This window comes from Triticum aestivum, chromosome 7A (assembly GCF_018294505.1).
Source record: "Triticum aestivum cultivar Chinese Spring chromosome 7A, IWGSC CS RefSeq v2.1, whole genome shotgun sequence".
NCBI classification, from domain to species: Eukaryota; Viridiplantae; Streptophyta; class Magnoliopsida; order Poales; family Poaceae; genus Triticum; species Triticum aestivum.
Window position 1 is genome coordinate 185,322,505 of NC_057812.1, and position 17,553 is coordinate 185,340,057.

Consider the following 17,553-nt stretch of genomic DNA (forward strand, 5'->3'; position numbering starts at 1 on the left):
TTGTAGTTGCAAGTATTCAAGACTTTCATGTATCGGTATTTTCGAGATGATGACAAGATACCACTTTGTGTTGGATGATGATTATAATGAGACTATTTGTATGTATATGCTATGATTACATTTGTGGTCTTGCAGGCATTTGTATGTGTATCATGATGACATTTGTATGTGCTAAAGATTCTTCTATAAAGCCTGTTCAAATACAAAACAAATATGCCGAAAAAAACAAAAAACTACAAAAAATAGCAGTAGCGTGTGCAGAACAATTAGCAGCAGCGCGGTAGTAGCAGTAGCGCGCACAAGAGAAGCGCGCTATAGCTATTAGCAGTAGCGAGCTTCCATTAAGCGCGCTGCTGCTACACTTGTGTAGCAGTAGCGCTGGTGAGCACGCCCTACTGCTACGTGTTAGCGGTAGCACCTTATTAGTAGCCCCGGTCCCCGCGCTACTGATACACCTAAAACCCATGTTGCTGCTAGCCTTTTCCCTAGTAGTGCATGCTCCTAGCATGCTGAACATGGAACTTTCCCCTCTCTTTCATCTGTCCAGAAAATGCCTAACACCAGGAAAACCCCTTTGGATGTTTTCCCTCTCCGTCTTCAATGTGTAGTACCGTGTTAGTTCACCTCTAGCACCGCGTATTGCCATGTTATGCCTTTTGATGCCTTGTTTTCTCTGTATTTACTGTTTCTTCCCCCTCTTCTCTCCGGTAGACCCCGAGACTAATGCTCCCCCTGTGATCGACTACGTCGACGACGACACTTCTTCCTTTTCAGCAGAGCTGCCAGGCAAGCAACCCCCCCCCCTTGAGCATTCTGATATCTCCCATTTCTTTCCCTCTCATGCTTGCATTAGAACTGCTATTGTTTTCTGTATGATCCTACTCTGATGCTTAGCCTGTTTTTGTTACTTGCTTATTGTTACCTTACCTGCTTATCCTAAACTGCTTAGTGTAGGTGGTTAGTGATCCACCAATGACCCCCACCTTGTCCCAGTTGCCCTGCTTTATGTTCGATGACTCGATCAACATGATCGACGTCCAAGCACCGACACCGCAAATCACCCCGTAGTTGTACGACTCTGCAGAGTTACCATCGAGTGCCGAGGGTGGAACCTCTTACATCACTCCTGATGAGACCTCCGTAGTGTAGCTCTTTGGTCATGGTCATCGAGGGTGATTTCCTCCTTAACCACTTCCGATACGGCTCTGTCGTGAAACCCCTCAAGTGTGAACCTCGAGGGTGGATCCTCTTACGTTCACCCTGCTGATTACATCGAGTGGAATTCACCGGGGGTGATTCCTCGGGTTTTCCCCTTGATGTTTGGATACACGGATACTTGGACTTTACAACTGTTACTTGGAAAGGCGGGTCGGCCCTGAGGGGTACCCGCGAGTGATGTGGAGACGGGTTGACCTGGAGGGTACCCGAGAGTTGAACACAAGGCGTGGCCGGGCATTCTTAGCCCTTGTCGCAAGTACTCAAGACGGGGCGACGGGGTCACATCTTTCGTGAGTCTCTGCTCATGACCGCACTACCAACACACTAACAGTTTGGATATTTGATCCGAGGGGCCTTTGGCCTGATAGCACTAACCATCACGTGGGCATAGTATGGGCCTTCTGCGTCGTATACATCAGCCGAAGCTTAATAGACGCCAGCGACTGAGTGGCGCGTGCCGGGTTGGACTGCGTAAGCTCCTTCCTTGTTTAAGGAGCTAGGTCTGCTCACCGGCAGCGTACGCAACGTGCAGGAGTTTCCGGGGAGATGGCCCATGACCCCTGGGGGCATAGGCTTAGTCTGGCGTGCTGACCTCTCTATAAAGCCTAGGTCGGGTTGCGGCGTATTATTTACCGAGGACAGGCATGACCCAGAAAAGTGTGTCCGGCCGGAGTTAATCGAGCGTGGAGGGTAAGTCGGTGCACCCCTGCAGGGAAGAAAACATCTATCAATAGCCTGTCCTACGGTAACGGACACTTGGAGTTGTATCCCGATCGATACAACTAGAACTGGATATTTGTGATGAGAAATGGATAGTATGGCTCTGGGATTTCTTTCTCGCAAGGGGGTCGAGAAAGGATCTCTGGGCGAGGTTGATAACACTACTACTACTTTACTTTATGCTACTGTTATCCCTTCTGATGCTGCATGATGCTTGAAGATGCTAGTCTTCGATAGGACTAGACTTTCCCCTCTATTTTTGGCATTTCTGCAGCCCAATCCACATATACATCCTTCCTTTGATAATGTTGCATATGTAGTGTAGATCCTTGCTTGCGAGTACTTTGGATGAGTACTTGCGGTTGCTTTGCTCCTCCTTTTCCCCTTTTATTTCTTCTTGCTGGTTGTTGCAACCAGATGGTGGTGTCCAGGAGCCAGATACCACCTTTGATGACTGCTACTACCCCCGAGGGTGCCTACTACTATGTGAAGACCGTCGACGACCAGGAGTAGTTAGGAGGCTCCTAGGCAGGAGGCCTTGCCTTTTCGATCGATATTGATTTTGTGCTAGCCTTTTTAAGGAAAACTTGTTTAACTCATGTCTGTACTCAGATATTGTTGCTTCCGGTGACTCTTGTGTATTCGAGCTTATGTATTCGAGCCGTCGAGGCCCCTGTCTTGTAATATAAAGCTTGTATTATTTTAATTTGTGTCTAGAGTTGTGTTGTGATATCTTCCCGTGATTCCTTGATCTTGATCGTACACATTTGCGTGTATGATTAGTGTACGATTGAATCGAGGGCGTCATAGAAACTCTCTGGAAAAAAATGCAGTTTTTCATCGGATCATCAATTACGAGTAGCAAAGTAAGGAAAAACCAATTAAGCGATGATGACTTCAACAACAAAGAGTACATGAATTACTAGACAACAAACCCACATTAGGTAAGCAGTACGCACACACAAACCATGGCCGGGTCGACACGACATTTTTTTACAGCACACACGCCGCAGAAACTAACGCGCGCCGCCCACGCGGCTAGCCAGATTGGACGGGCTTGTCCTGCAATTCTTCTACTGCTGGCTTTGGCTCCGGCTCCCCCGTGCCTACATTCGGCACCGACACGTCGTTGGACAAGCTCTCCCCGTCGGCACAGGCTCCTCCGTTGCTGCTACCTGCGCCGACGCTCCTTCGCTGTAGTCGTACCTGTAGTATTGCTGGCCACGACACATATTGATGTGTTTTTCCCCTGCGTATGCAGGTGCGGTTTCTGAAAGGGAAGTTAGTGCAAGTTTATCAATCATGTGCACGACGATGCCCTTTCCACCGCTCCACGCCAGCCTGCGGCACGCACCACATCAGTACAACAAGGTCAGACACTTCCCTTTCCAGCTATGCGCGCAAGATGTCACCACCGGCCAAAGGCTTCGAAGTACGTGTGCCGCTCCAAACTCATTCATGACCACTTTGCTAACCGACGCACATATGTATGTACATGTGGCGACAGAGCCAGAGATATAGATAGATAGATAGATAGATAGACAGATAGATAGATAGATATAGAGAGAGTATGACTTCTGTTTAAGCGTGAGAGATTGTATGACCCATGAATATGACATATTCGTGACATCATACGAAGGTCTAATTTGCAACGCAAAATATTATGTACTACAGTGTGCATCACAATGATACAAAAGTCGGAAACCCTTTTGAAAACAAATGCGGTTTTTCACCCGGTCATCAATGATGAGTAGCTAAATTAAGCAAAAACAAATTAAACGACAATAACTTCAACAACAAAGAGTACATGAATTACTAGAGGACAATCCCACGTTAGATAAGCAATACATGAATTACTAGAGGACAAGCCCACATTAGGTAAGCAGTACGCACACACAAACCATGGCGGGATCGACACGGCAAATTATTACAGCACACAGGATGCAGAAGCTAAGGCACGCCACCCACGCGGCTAGCCAGATTGGACGGGCTTGTCCTGCGATTCTTCTGCTGCTGGCTCTGGCTCTGGCTCCTCCGTGCCCTCCCCCGGCGCCGGCACATCGTTGGACAAGCTCTCCTCGTCGCCAATGGCGGCTCCTCCGTTGCTGCTACCTGCGCCGTACGCTCCTTCCCCATACCCATACCCGTAGTATTGCTGGGTCATGACACGCTCTCCACCGAACACCTGGTACTACCCGCCCACGTTGGCTCGCACGGGTGCCATTCCGACGGCGTACCCATGCACTGGAGCCCGGGGCCCATAGATGCCCCGCTGCATCTAAACCTGTAGCAGAGCCGGGGGAGCGTACACAGGCCGCTGCACCTGATTCTGAACCTGCACCGGAGCCGGGGGAGCATACACGGGCCGCTGCATCTGATTCTGAACCTGCACCGAAGCTGGGGGCGCGTACATCGGGCGCTGAGCCTGCAGCGGCACGGCGTGGATCACGGGCCGGGCCGCGCGCGGAGGCGCACTCGTCATGGCGCGGCTGTCGCCTGCAGCGGCACGACCTGTCCCCGCCTCGGGGTCGCGCATGCGGTGCAGGAAGACGCTGAGGGGCACGACGTAGTCATCGAAGCCGAGGCGGTTTAGGGCCCACATGATGTCTTCGGCGTTGACGGTCTTGCGGTGCTGCATGCGGCACCGTTCATTGGCCTCGCCGGTGACGAAGCTGATGAACTCCGACACGCATTCCTGGATCGCTTCCTTGGCGTCGTCGGAGATCTTGGCGTGGGCAGGGAGCGCGCGGCGCATGATGCGGATCACGTTTGCGTTTGGCATCAGCCGGTCCTGCTCCCGCCCCACCGGCGTCGCCTGGGTAGGCGCCGGCGCCGCTGGTCCGTTGGGGACGCCGTCGTTCTCCATGGTTAGGGCTAGGCAAGGTCCAATGCAGGTAGTCGCACTTGGCTTTAGGGCAGTGCTTCTGATCGAGTTGCTTCAGTGTGTTAAATAGGATGAGATAGGTATTAGGTGCTGCCTTAGCTGTCCTTTGTATTGCAGATCAAACGACAAGTGTCCATTGAGTGGTTCTGGCGAAGACATGTACTCATGCATGAGGCTATTAATCAGAGGAAAACGATAAATAATACATATATGTATAAATGTGATCTCATCCCCTCCACGTAGGATTGAAACTGTTGGTGGTTTTGAAACTGAAATGGCACATTAAGGGCATGGGCTACGGAGGCTATAGCAAATGCTGGTCTCATCCCCTCCACGTAGGATTGCACTGGTGAAGCAATCGCTGCATGTGATTGTCCTTGTTCATCCACTCATGCAACAAGCAGGTTTCCCTCCCTTTTTCCTTTCGCTCATGCTTTCCGCGGCCAAGCAGCAGCGCCTTCTGCAGGCGACTCTGACATGCTGCGAAGCCACCGTCCCTCACACCCGAGTCTACGTGGCCTGCGGGGCAGCTAGTTGGGGCGACGTATTGTACGTGCCCTAAACACAAAGCAACAAAGCTGCAACGTAATGACAACCAAATCAATGGCGGCACAGGATTTTGGAGAAGGATATCCAGAACAAGAAAACCAATGAAACTACAAGCACGAAAGAGATTGAATCTGTAATTTGCAAGTAAAAAGAGAGTGAATGTAAAGTAAACCTATAAAATTACAAAATTTTAATAAAATTATAAGCAAATGAATATTCTGTAGAGATGTGTGTAGTAATGTCAAAAATATATAATAGAAGTGAAAGAGAAAAAAAAAGAAACAATACCAAGAGAAAAGTACATGAAAAAAAGTTACGAAATAAGCTGAAATAAAATGCTAGGAGGAGATACTGAATTAAACCAAGACCTCTTACTTCGATGCATAAGAAACAACTTACTAAGCTACTGTAATCCCCCTATTTTGAATTTTTCTTCTTAATTATATCATGCCTACGAGACAAGGTGATATTAACATATTAAAGTTTGCTTACCAATATATTTTGATATTTAGCTGAATACCTATGAATTATGATTGGATTGCTCCTGAGTCAAATGGAAACGAGTAGTATCAGCGATCTCACACACCGCGGAGCTTCAAAAAAATATGGGTAGGTGCAATCCAATCTCCGCGGTGTGTGAGATCGCACATTATCTTGAGATTGACGAAGTCTCGACAGACGCCTACGTAGTTGACGGGAACGTCTCCTCTCACTTAATGCACATTGCCAGAACTTGTCAGTCTCATGAGCCACTTTGGTAGCCCCTCTCTTGACTTTGGTTAGATTGAAATTCAATAGTAGTCCAGAGATTCCGAGCACCTCTATCTTCAAACGAACCAAAGTGGATCCGCTCAAAGAGTGATTAGAAAAAATACGATGAGCAAACATGTAATCAATCATCGAAGTAATAGGATGGTCCAAAGTGAGAGCGATGTAAAGTCCCACCAGGCATAGACGCAACTCAACCACTTCATCCTAGGTTGAAACCAAGATATTGCCCTCAGAGCCTCTTGCCATAACTCCCGGGCTAGCCAACTGGACATTTTTAGCAACAAAAGTAGCATCCACATCTAAGTTAGTGCAACAATCGATCGGAAGTGGCTCCCACAACAGACTTCTAGAAGTTGGTTTGTCACCAAGTTGCTACGGAACACCAGTGATTTGTCTTTAAATTCAAGTACTGAAGAAGGCATGGTAAAACTCAGAAAAAAGGACCAATAGTTGTCCAAAATATTAACGGATGCCATGATAGACGCATTTCCTCTCCAAAAATAACATCATTCCTTAAGGTCCAGGCCCTCCAGAATATAAATAAAATCTTGGAATGAGTGGAAGTATCAACTCTGTCCACTAAGACCAACAACCGATCCACACTTGAATTCATGAAAACATACTCATATGGGAAATTCCAAATGTTTCAGAGACCCAAGCGTAAAGTGCACACCTTCATACAAGTTACTATGACATGAAAAAGATACTCTTCGGTAGAATCACATATGAAACACACCCCACAGGTGTTTTTCCAATGCTTCTTTCTATTAACATGTACAATGAGATTGTTCGACACTCGCCAAGCAAAGACTCAAATTTCTATGGCACATTAGCCTTCAACACAAGACTCCACATCTTCCTTTCCCCATACATCGCTGCTATACCATAACGGATGAATACCCAATATTTTGGACGTGCTGGAACGTGAAGTTACCTTAGCTTGCTAAGATATAAGCTTGTGTAGATTTTCAAAAAGTGCATTTTTGTCTTGTGCTTCAAACTTTTTTTTGAGAAAATGGTGAGTAGGCAACAGATATGTCTCAAACGTATTTATATATTTTTTATTGTTTCATGCTATATTTATGTCATTGTGGTATAGCTTTGACACAAATTTCTCAGTGCCATTTATTGTTTTTGAAGTTTCCATGAAAATCATTTTTTTGGGACAAAAAAAATCCAGAAAAAATCAGCGGAAATATGAAGTCTAGACGCTTCAAGGAAGCTCCAACATAGGGCAGGGTGGCACACAAGGGACCCACGCACCAGGAGGGAGCGCGTGTGGTGGGCTCATGTGGGCCCGCTTAACCTCCGATCCACCACCTCTCAGTCCCTGAGCCATTATATACCTTCGAAACCCTTCATTATTTCTAAACCCGAATTTTTTGCCACCGCACACCTCTATTTTTCATGATCCAATATAGAGGCCTTTTTCGGTACTCTGACGAAGGGGAAATTGTTCACGGTGGCCATCTCCATCAACATGAAGGCCGTCATGATCACCCGTGAGTAGTTCTGTTTGGACTATGGTTCCATAACAGTAGCTAGATGGTTCCCTCTCTCTTGCTTCTCAATACATCTCATGAGCTCCCCTACATGATTGCGATCCATCTAATGTAATCTGTTGGTGTGTTTGTCGGGATATGATGAATTGTCGTTTTATGATCAAATTTATTCATGAATCTTTATTAGATATATTTGGTTTCTTTGCTAAATAATTCTTATTCCTATATGCTCTCCGATCTATTCTTCTTTGTTTGGCCAAGTTTGGGGTTTGATCTTGAAGAGGGAGTTGTGTATGATAGTTGGCTTCAACTATGCCAGTAAGCTACCAAAGTGATAGAAAGTGGAAAAGTCTTGTATCGTGTTGTTGCCACTAGGGATAAAAATATGCTTGTGTAGTTGCCCATTGAACACATAGTGAAGACAATATATCATCTACTTCATGTCATCATACGCAGTGCAATAATCTTGTTTTACTTAATACTTTAAGATGCATGCTGGATAGCAGTCTTGCATGGATTATTAGTTATATATAGATATAGTTGGATAAAAGTCTATAGATCTACGAACGTGATGGCATCAGTGTTCACACATAGTACATTTCATTGTTGGATCTTGGCATGGCTATGTGAATCGAGAGAGGTGGAAGGAATATGAATCATGGAACCACATGCAATAATTAACATAGTTGTGAATTTGATGATTGAATGGGAGTAGACACATTCAACTCTCATGAGAGTGCCAACTCCAGCTCAACGTGAGCGGTGGCTCCCGACCGGGAACAGCTAGATCAAAGCTAATGAGGATGGTGCACTATCCTGTTTTGGGAAGAAGGGGGAGTTGTGTGGTGCTGAGATACCACAGTGGAGCGTTTTGGGCAGGCGTGTGTCATTTTTTTCCTGTCAGCATATGTGGAACCCCGAGCGGACAAAGGTTTTGTCGTGTCATACGGAGGATCTCTTCATTTAATGAGATTTTTAGCACCAACATGTTGTCATGCGATGACACATATACCTCTGTGTTGTTGCTTCTATCCTATCACGACAAAGTTGCTTGCATGCATTTATTGTGTGTGCTACCTCTTGAGCACTGTGTTGGTTTTCCCTTAAAGAGGAAAGGGTGATGCAGCAAAGTAGAGTAAGTATTTCTCTCAATTTTTGAGAACCAAGGTATCAATACAGTAGGAGACTACACGCAATTCCCTCGTACCTACACAAACAAATAAGAACCTCGCAACCAACGCGATAAAGGTGTTGTCAATCCCTTCACGGTCACTGATATCTGATAGAGATAATAATAATAGGATAAATATTTTTGGTATTTTTATGATATAGATTGAAAGTAAAGATTGCAAAGTAAAATAGTTTGGAAACTTATATGATAAAAGATAGACCCGGGGGCCATAGGTTTCACTGGTGGCTTCTCTCAAGATAGCATAAGTATTACGGTGGGTGAACAAATTACTGTCGAGCAATTGATAGAAAAGTGCATAATTATGAGAATATCTCGGCATGATCATGTATATAGGCATCACGTCCGCGACAAGTAGACCGAAATAATTCTGCATCTACTACTATTACTCCACACATCGACCGCTATCCAGTGTGCATCTAGAGTATTAAGTTCATAAGAACAGAGTAACACATTAGGCAAGATGACATGATTTAGAGGGATAAACACAAGCAATATGATATAAACCCCATCTTTTTCTCCTCGATGGCAACAATACAATACGCACCTTGATGCCCCTGCTGTCACTAGGAAAGGACACCGCAAGATTGAACCCAAAGCTAAGCACTTCTCCCATTGCAAGAAAGATCAATCTAGTAGGCAAAACCAAACTAATAATTCGAGGAGACTTGCAAAGATAACCAATCATACATAAAAGATTTCAGAGAAGAATCAAATATTGTTCCTAGATAAACTTGATCATAAACCCACAATTCATCGGATCCTGACAAACACACCGCAAAAAGAGTTACATCAAATAGATCTCCAAGAAGATCGAGGAGAACATTGTATTGAGATCCAAAGAGAGAGAAGAAGTCATATGGCTAATAACTATGGACCTGAAGGTCTGTAGTAAACTACTCCCACATCATCGGAAAGGCTATGGTGTTGATGTAGAAGCCCTCGGTGATCGATTCCCCCTCAGGCGGAGCTCCGAAAAAGGCCCCAAGATGGGATCTCTTGGGTACAGAAGGTTGCGGCGGTGGAAATAGGGTTTCGTGGTGCTCCTGGATGTTTTCGGGTTATATGGATATATATAGGAGGAAGAAGTAGGTCGGTGGAGCTGTGAGGGGCCCACGAGGGTGGGGGCGCCCAGGGGGGCATGCATGCCTGCCTACCTCGTGGCTCCCTCGTTTCTTTCTTGACGTCCACTCGAAGTCCCCTGAATCACGTTTGTTCAGAAAATATCTCTCCCGAAGGTTTCATTCCGTTTGGATTCCGTTTGATATTCCTTTTCTGTGGAACACTGAAATAGGCAAAAAAAAATAGCAATTTGCACTGGGCCTTGGGTTAGTAGGTTAGTCCCAAAAAGAATGTAACAATGTATAAATAAGCCCACTAACATCCAAAACAGATAATATAATAGCATGGAACAATAAAAATTATAGATACGTTGGATACGTATCAAGCATCCCCAAGCTAAATTCATGTTCGTCCTCAAGTAGGTAAATGATAAAAACATAATTTTTGATGTGGACTGCTACCTAGAATAATTCTTATTGTAATTTTGTTTATTTTGTCATGAATGTTAAGATCCGAAAGATTCAAGACAAAAGTATAATATTGACATAAAAATAGTAATACTTCAAGCATACTAACTAAGAAATCATGTCTTCTCAAAATAACATGGCAAAAGAAAGTTCATCCCTACAAAATCATATAGTTTAGTCATGCTCCATTTTCGTCACACAAGAATGTTCTCATCATGCACAACCCTAATGACAAGCCAAACAATTTTTTCATACTTTTTTCAACTTTCACGCAATACATGAGCGTGAGCCATGGATATATAACTATGGGTGGAATAGAATATGATGATGGAGATTATGTGGAGAAGACAAAAAAAGGAGAAAGTCTCACATCGACGCGGCTAATCAATGGGCTAGGGAGATGCCCATCAATTGATGTCAATGCAAGGAGTAGGGATTGCCATGCAACGGATGCACTAGAACTATAAATGTATGAAAGCTCAACAAAAAAACTAAGTGGTTGTGCATCCAACTTGCTTTCTCACGAAGACCTAGGGCATTTGAGGAAGCCCATTGTTGGAATATACAAGCCAAGTTCTATAATGAAGAATTCCCACTAGTGTATGAAGGTGAAAAAACAAGAGACTCTCTATCATAAAGATCATGGTGCTACTTTGAAGCACAAGTGTGGAAAAAGAGGATACTAGCATTGTCCCTTTTTATTTCTTCTTTTTTGGGGCCTTTCTTTTTTTATTTGGCCTTTCTCCTTTTTTATTTTTTTTATTTGGGACAATTCTCTATTAATGATGATCATCACACTTCTATTTATTTACAACTCAATGATGACAACTCGATACTAGAACAAAATATGACTCTATATGAATGCCTCCGGCGGTGTACCGGGAAGGGCACACTAGTAGAAAAAGGGGCTTTGGTCCAGCCAGAAAAGACCATTAATCCCGGTTGCATTACGAACCGGGACTAATGTGAGCATTAGTCCCGGTTCAAGCGGCGAGGGCACCATACATGCATTACTCACGGTTCAAATGGGACCTTTAGTCCCGGTTCGTGGCACGAATCGGTACTAAAGGGTGCGATGCCCATTAGTACCGGTTCGTGGCACGAACCGGTACTAAATGTCTCAACCTCATTAGTACCGGTTTGTGACCTTTAGTACCGGTTCGTGCCACGAACCGGTACTAATGGGGTTGAGACATTTAGTACCGGTTCGTGCCACGAATCGGTACTAATGGTGCAATTTTCAAATCCTACCCCCCCAGTGCATCGCCTTTTTCAGTTTTGTAAAAAGCAAAAGAAAATGATAGAAACTTCAAAATTTAAAATCCTTCGAGAGGTAGTTACATCTACTACTTAGGAAAATTTAAAAACTTAAATTTGGACATGTTTTGCAAAAAATGTAGGGAAAATGTAAAATGGCTATAACTTTTGCATACGATGTCGGGAAAAACGTATAATATATCAAAATGTTCGGAAGGAAAATCCGCATCCGATGGAGACCGCCTACGACCTGTTTGCAAATTTCTAGAATCCTCAAATTCTAAAAGGAAAAAAGTTATGCTCAAATTTTAGTTTTTTTTGAATTTTTGTTAAATCTGGTCAAACTATGGTCAAACTACTTATTCAAGAAGTATTATTGTTACTAAATAATTATTCAAGAATATTAGTGTTGCCAAATAATTATTTTAGTTTTTTTTAAATTTTGGTCATCAAACTATGGTCAAACTGTGGTCAAACTACTTATTCAAGAAATATTAGTGTTACCAAATAATTATTGATTTTTAAAACAATAGTTTCAAACTCAAACAGTGAAATGTGTGACTTCATGCTCAAGCAAAATTCCTAAGGGTTAATAGGATTGCCATCTTACTATTGTCAGGAAAACAACAAGTGCAGACTTGAAAACGATGGAGAATAGAACTCGAAAGTTAAGCGTGCTCAGGCTGGAGTAGTGAGAGGATGGGTGACCGTTCGGGAAGTTAGATGATTTGGAATGATGAGGGGTGATTAGAGATTAAAGGTTAAATTGAGTAGTGATGAGGGGTGATTAGAGATTACAGGTTAAAATAATTCAGAAATTTGAAATTCAAAAAAAAATTCAAAAAAAATTCAAAAAAAGTTTTCAAAAAAAATCATAAAATATCCTTGCAACGGCCACGTGGAGGGCCTTTAGTCTCGGTTCTAGTTAGAACCGGGACTAAAGGGGGAGGCTTTAGTACTGACCCTTTAGTCCCGGTTCCAGAACCGGGACTAAAGGCCCTTATGAACCGGGACTAAAGGCCCTTATGAACCGGGACTAAAGGACCTTTTTCTACTAGTGGCAATGAATCAAGAGTGACATGTATGATAAATTATGCATGGTGTCTTTGCCACAAATACGATGTCGACTAAATGATCATGCAAAGGAATATGACAATGATGAAGCGTGTCATAAATGAAACGGTGGAAAGTTGCATGGCAATATATCTCGGAATGGCTATGGAAATGCCATAATAGGTAGGTATGGTGGCTGTTTTGAGGAAGATATAAGGAGGTTTATGTGTGATAGAGCGTATCATATCACGGGGTTTGGATGCACCGGCCAAGTTTGCACCAACTCTCAAGGTGAGAAAGGGCAATGCATGGTACCGAAGAGGCAACCAATGATGGAAGGGTGAGAGTGCGTATAATCCATGGACTCAACATTAGTCATAAAGAACTCACATACTTATTGCAAAAATCTACAAGTCATCAAAAACCAAGCATTACGCGCATGCTCCTAGGGGGATAGATTGGTAGGAAAAGACCATCGCTCGTCCCCGACCGCCACTCTTAAGGAAGACAATCAAATAACACCTCATGTTTCAAATTTGTTACACAACGGTTACCATATGTGCATGCTACGGGACATGCAATCTTCAACACAAGTATTCTCATAGTATTCAATTCACTTTCTATGATAGTTTTTATTATACCCATCTTGGATGCCTATCATATTACGACTAATTTCATAACCAAAGAAAATTACCATGTTGTTCTAAAGTACTCTCAAAATAATATGAATGAAGCATGAGAGATCAATAGTTTCTATAAAATAAAACCACCAATGTGCTCTAAAAGATATAAGTGAAGCACTAGACCAAAATTATCTAGCTCAAAAGATATAAGTGAAGCACATAGAGTATTCTAATAAATTCCAATTCATGTGTGTCTCTCCAAAAAGGTGTGTACAACAAGTATGATTGTGGTAAACTAAAAAGCAAAGACTCAAATCATGCAAGACGCTCCAAGCAAAACACATATCATGTGGTGAATAAAAATATACCCTCAAGTAAAGTTACCGATGGAAGAAGACGAAAGAGGGGATGCCTTCCGGGGCATCCCCAAGCTTAGGATTTTGGTTGTCCTTGAATTTTACCTTGGGGTGCCTTGGGAATCCCCAAGCTTAGGCTCTTGCTAATCCTTATTCCATAATCCATCAAATCTTTACCCAAAACTTGAAAACTTCACAACACAAAACTCAATAGAAAATCTCATGAGCTCCATTAGTATAAGAAAACAAACCGCCACTTAAGGTACTGTAATGAACTCATTCTTTATTTATATTGGTGTTAAACCTACTTTATTCCAAATTCTCTATGGTTCATACCCTCCGATACTAGCCATAGATGCATCAAAATAAGCAAACAACACAAGAAAAACAGAATCTGTCAAAAACATAACAGTCTATAGTAATCTGTAGGTTTCGAATACTTATGTAAGCCCAAAAGTTCTAAAATAAATTGGTGGACGTGAGGAATTTGTCTATTAGTCATCTTCAGAAAGAATCAACCTAATTGCACTCTCCATTAAAAAATGGCAGCAACTCTGGTGAGCACTAAAGTTTGTGTTTTTTACAGCAAGATCGCTAAAACTTCCCCCAAGTCTTCCCAAAGATTCTACTTGGCACAAACACTAACTAAAAGCATAAAAAACATATAAACAGAGGCTAGATGAATTATTTATTACTAAACAGAACCAAAAAGTAAGAAACAAAAATAAAATTGGGTTGCCTCCGAACAAGCGCTATCGTTTAATGCCCCTAGCTAGGCATTGATAATTTCAATGATGCTCACATGAAAGACAAGAACTTAAGAATAAAGAGAGCATCATGAAACACGTGACAAACACATTGATACGTCTCCGTCGTATCTACTTTTCCAAACACTTTTTCCCTTGTTTTGGACTCTAACTTGCATGATTTGAATGGAACTAACCCGGACTAACGCTGTTTTCAGCAGAATTGCCATGGTGTTATTTTTGTGTAGAAATAAAAGTTCTCAGAATGACCTGAAAATCAACGGAGATTATTTTTGGAATATATAAAAAATTATGGAAGAAAGATCCACATCAGGGGGCCCACACCCTGTCCACGAGGGTGTGGGGCGTGCCCTACCCCCTGGGCGCGCCCCCTGCCTCGTGGACAGGGTGTGGGCCCCCTGATGTGGATCTTTCTTCCATAATTTTTTATATATTCCAAAAATAATCTCCGTTGATTTGACAACTCAGCTGCTAATACTTGAGTATATTCTTTGGCTGCCCTTGTGTCGAATCAATAAATTTGGGTTGAATACTCTACCCTGGAAAACTGTTGCGATCCCCTATACTTGTGGGTTATCAAGAACATTTTCTGGCGCCGTTGCCAGGGAGCATAGCTCTATTCTTTCAGTCACTTGGGATTTATATCTTCTTATCATTATGAAGAAATTGAAAGATCAAAGTGTTGGAAATATGCCCTAGAAGCAATAATAAAAGTATTATTATTATATTTCCTTGTTCATGATAATTGTTCTTTATTCATGCTATAACTGTATTATCCGGAAATCGCAATACACGTGTGAATACATAGACCACAATACGTCCCTAGTGAGCCTCTAGTTGACTAGCTCGTTGTGATCAACAGATAGTCATGGTTTCCTGGCTATGGACACTGGATGTCGTTGATAACGGGATCACATCATTAGGAGAATGATGTGATGGACAAGACCCAATCCTAAGACTAGCACAAAAGATCGTGTAGTTCATTTGCTAGAGATTTGCCAATGTCAAGTATCTCTTCCTTCGACCATGAGAGCGTGTAACTCCTGGATACCGTAGGAGTGCTTTGGGTGTATCAAACGTCAGAACGTAACTGGGTGACTATAAAGGTGCACTACAGGTATCTCTGAAAGTATCTATTGTTTTATGCGGATCGAGACTGGGATTTGTCACTCCGTGTAAACGGAGAGGTATCTCTGGGCCCACTCGGTAGGACATCATCATATGCGCAATGTGACCAAGGAGTTGATCACGGGATGATGTGTTACGGAACGAGTAAAGTGACTTGCCGGTAACGAGATTGAACAAGGTATTGGATACCGACGATCGAATCTCGGGCAAGTAACATACCGATAGACAAAGGGAATTGAATACGGGATTGATTAAGTCCTTGACATCGTGGTTCATCCGATGAGATCATCGTGGAACATGTGGGAGCCATCATGGGTATCCAGATCCCGCTGTTGGTTATTGACCGGAGAACGTCTCGGTCATGTCTACATGTCTCCCGAACCCGTAGGGTCTACACACTTAAGGTTCGATGACGCTAGGGTTATAAAGGAAGTTTGTATGTGGTTACCGAATGTTGTTCGGAGTCCCGGATGAGATCCCAGACGTCACGAGGAGTTCCGGAATGGTCCGGAGGTAAAGATTTATATATGGGAAGTCCTATTTTGGCCACCGGAAAATGTTCAGGATTTTTCGGTATTGTACCGGGAAGGTTCTAGAAGGATCCGGAGTGGGGCCCACCTGCATGGGGGGACCCACATGGACGTGGGTAGTGGGGGCAAGGCCCCACACCCCTGGTCAAGGCGCACCAAGATCCCCCCTTAGAAGGAATAAGATCATATCCCGAAGGGATAAGATCAAGATCCCTAAAAAGGGGGGATAACAATCGGTGGGGAAGGAAATAATGAGATTTCTTTCCTCCCACCTTGGCAAACGCCCCAATGGACTTGGAGGGCAAGAAACCAGCCCCTCCACCCCTATATATAGTGGGGAGGCGCATGGGAGCTATAGACGAAGTTCTGGTGCAGCCCTCCCCCTCTCACAAGTACTCCTCCTCTCCCGCGGTGCTTGGCGAAGCCCTGCAGGATTGCCACGCTCCTCCACCACCACCACGCCGTTGTGCTGCTGCTGGATGGAGTCTTCCTCAACCTCTCCCTCTCTCCTTGCTGGATCAAGGCTTGGGAGACGTCACCGGGCTGTATGTGTGTTGAACGCGGAGGTGCCGTGCGTTCGGCACTTGATCATCGGTGATTTGAATCACGGCGAGTACGACTCCATCAACCCCGTTCACTTGAACGCTTCCTCTTAGCGAGCTACAAGGGTATGTAGATGCACTCTCTTTCTACTTGTTGCTGGTCTCTCCATAGATAGATCTTGGTGACACGTAGGAAAATTTTGAATTTCTGCTACGTTCCCCAACAGTGGCATCATGAGCTAGGTCTATTGCGTAGATTCTTTGCACGAGTAGAACACAAAATAGTTGTGGGCGTTGATTTTGTTCAATATGCTTACCGTTACTAGTCCAATCTTGTTTCGACGGTATGGTGGGATGAAGCGGCCCGGACCGACCTTACACGTACTCTTACGTGAGACAGGTTTCACCGATTGACATGCACTTGGTGCATAAGGTGGCTAGCGGGTGCCAGTCTCTCCCACTTTAGTCGGAACGGATTCGATGAAAAGGGTCCTTATGAAGGGTAAATAGCAATTAGCATATCACGTTGTGGTTTTGCGTAGGTAAGAAATGTTCTTGCTAGAAACCCATAGCAGCCACGTAAAACATGCAAACAACAATTAGAGGACGTCTAACTTGTTTTTGCAGGGTATGCTTTGTGATGTGATATGGCCAACAAGAATGTGGTGAATAATATGTGATGTATGAGATTGATCATGTTCTTGTAATAGGATTCACGACTTGCATGTCGATGAGTATGACAACCGGCAGGAGCCATAGGAGTTGTCTTTATTTATTGTATGACCTGCGTGTCATTGAACAACGCCATGTAATTACTTTACTTTATTGCTAACCGGTAGCCATAGTAGTAGAAGTAATAGTTGGCGAGACAACTTCATGAAGACACGATGATGGAGATCATGATGATGGAGATCATGGTGTCATGCCGGTGACGA

The 17,553-nt window shown here is 43.7% G+C and overlaps 1 pseudogene; it reads right to left on the minus strand.

Moving 5' to 3' along the window:
- Positions 1 to 3,754: 3,754 nt before the first annotated feature.
- Positions 3,755 to 4,844, minus strand: LOC123152477 (nuclear transcription factor Y subunit B-8-like; annotated as a pseudogene).
- Positions 4,845 to 17,553: the final 12,709 nt, after the last annotated feature.